Here is a 2,942-nt window from a genome sequence, read left to right on the forward strand (position 1 = left end):
GATTGGGCCGTCTCTCTGCCACCCGGGAGCAGGCCTAAGCCAGCAGGTCGTTATCTCCCGAGGGGTCCCAGACTGCGAGAGGGCATAGGCCAGGCTGAGGGACCCCCCTCCCCCCCGAGTGCACAAATTTTTGTGCACCAGGCCTCTAGTTTTTAAATATATTTTTATTGATTTCAAAGAGGAAGGTAAAGGGAGAGAGAGATACAAACATCAATGATGAGAGAGAATCATTGATTGGCTGCCTCCTGGTAGCGCCTTCTCCCCCCACTCCCCCGAGGAGGATCGAGCCCGCTACCCAGGCAGGTGCCCAGACTGGGATCAAACTGCAGGCTCCTGGTTCATAGGTCAATGCTCAACCACTGGGCCACACTGGCCGAGCAACCCTTGTAAACATTTATGAACCCAACAAAGGAGCACCTAATTATGTAAAGCAAGTCTTGATGGACATAATGGGAGAGACTGACAGTCACCTTACCTAATAATAGACAAACATGTAAATTGACTGTTCAGCAGCAAATATAAAGTTAATCTTACCTAATAATAGACAAACATGTAAACTGACCACCCCTCTGCTATGCTCCCCAGCCAATCAGGAGAGTATGCAAATTAGCCCAACAAAGATGACGGTTAATTTGCATAAGTAGGCTCCAAGCAGCGGAGCAAAGACTGAAGGCGAGCTGTTACTATAAACTTTGAAGGCGATGTCTATTAATTGGGAAGGGTTTAAGCCTATTTCCCCCCTCTATCTTCTGAAGTTTCTGATGTCAGGTGCACTCAGAGATAAAGGTCATATTCACCATTATAATATTTTCAGGGGCTTGTGGATCCAAATCAGCATATTTTCTATAGGCCTGGAAGATTCCTTCAAGAAACTTAGAGGGGTCCTCTGTGGGTTTTGTTGTATTTTCTTTACCACATTACAAGTTTCTTGCTTAGGGAAGCCTTTCTTCAGTCCCTCAAGGATGTACCTCTCATAATGCGCTGAGGAAGACCATTCTCATTAGAGTCCCCATTGAGCTAGGTTAAAATATCACCTTAGTAGGGATGGGAGCCCCATCTGGATATTCTCTGAGCTTCTTCATTTGCCTTATCCAATACCTACCTCCTCTCATCCCCTGTAAGCAAAATATTCAGCAAGACTTGTATGCCTGTCCAACTGTGATGGTGGGTGGTGAAAACTGATATAACTAAGTCAGTCATTTTAGTAGGATCATCCCTATAAGAAAGAGTTGAGTGTTTCCAGTTTATCAGATCCCATGTAGAAAAGGGAGTATGTCCCAATAAAATCCAGTGGGCTCTGCCCTTTCAACCTGACTGATAATTCATAGCTCAGATAGCATAAAGTAAAGCAATTAACTGAAATAATTTCCAGATAAAACAGAGAGAGGGATTCTTTGGTATTGATTTGTCTAAACTAATCTCCTGGAAGCCCAGTACTACTGGTCTTAAAGAGGCATTTGTTGTTTTTATTCTTTTCATCTTTTTCAGTACCATAACTTGTGGTTGCATACAATGTGCCCCCTTATGAGAATCTGCAATTGAGTGTACTGTCAAATTTGACTTTTGAAATTTTAATAACAATTATATAAACCCATGTAACTTGAAAGAGAACCAGGACCCAGGTGATCTCCATTTATTTGCCAATCCTGTGCCATGGGAAAGTCACTCAATCCTTTTTGAGACAGTTTCCTGCTCTGTCAAATGGGAGTCAAACTCACCTAACAGGATTACTGTGGCAATTAAAGAGGATCTCTGGTCTAGAAGGGTACTGAGCCCATGAGCAGGGTACCCTCACCATTTAGGGCATGGTTTCCTGCATCTGTAGAATATTGCCACTAGAAATAAGTTCCCAGGCTCCCTACCCGGATGAGTGGGTGAGCGAGGGAAACAAGGCCTTTCTATTAATCTACTCCCACCACACCTGGCCCAGCTGGCTCTCTCCGCCCCTTCCTGGCAGTCTGCAGGCTGCTGAGAGAGCTTCAAATAAAAACTGCACCAGGGCCCTGGCCAGATAGCTCAGTTGGTTACAGCTTTCTCCCATGTGCCAAGGTTGTATGTTTGACCTCTGTTAGGTTACATACAAGAAGCAGCCAATGAATGCACAACTAAGTGGAACAGCAAATCCACCTTTCTCTCTCCCTCTCTCTCAAATTAATAAAACAATCAAAATTAAAAATAAAAACAGCACTGGCCGGGTGTCTCAGTTGGTTGGAACGGGGCCCAGTACACCAAAAGGTTGGGAGTTCAATTCCCAGTCAGGGCACATACCTGGGTTGCCAGTTCCATCATGGTCAGGTGCGAACTGGAGGCAACTGATCGATGTTTCCCTGTCACTTTCTCTCTCTCTAAAAATCAATTTAAAAACAACAACACATATCCTCAGGCGATGATTTAAAAAACTGCACCTGGGCGAGGCAGGCAGGGGCTCCAGCCAGGGACAGGCTTCTCTTGTAGAGTATCACCTGCAGCAGAATGAGGAAAGCCAGCAAGAGCAATCCTGGCCGTGAGCTCAGGCAGCTGAGTGAGACCCAACTGTGTACTATGCTGCTGGGGGCGGAACGAGGCGGGGTTTCGCGATGAGCGACGGGATAGGGCACCAATCGCAAGGCTGCTCCGCCTGGGTCTTGGCTTGAAATCCCTAAGAGCTGGCCAAGGGGCAAGCCTCTGCGAATGCGCCCAGCCAGTGGGTAGGGGCTAGTGGCTGGCTGTTGTGCTCGGTCCCCTGTGGACTAGGTCCTGGACCTCTACGTCAGGTTGCTGGGACCCTCCACCATGAGTGGAAGGTGCGGACTGCGGGGCCATTGAGGGGCGCGGGAGGGAGCGACGCCCGACCCGGTGCAGGGCTGGTGCGGGCTTCCAGAGGACCCCCTAGTCCGGAGCTAGGGTGTCATCTCAGCCAGCGCCCCAGTGAGGCCAGGGTGCCGCGCCGCAGGGCTGGCAGC

The sequence above is a fragment of the Myotis davidii genome, unplaced genomic scaffold (assembly GCF_000327345.1).
Source record: "Myotis davidii unplaced genomic scaffold, ASM32734v1 scaffold1050, whole genome shotgun sequence".
Lineage (NCBI taxonomy): Eukaryota > Metazoa > Chordata > Mammalia > Chiroptera > Vespertilionidae > Myotis > Myotis davidii.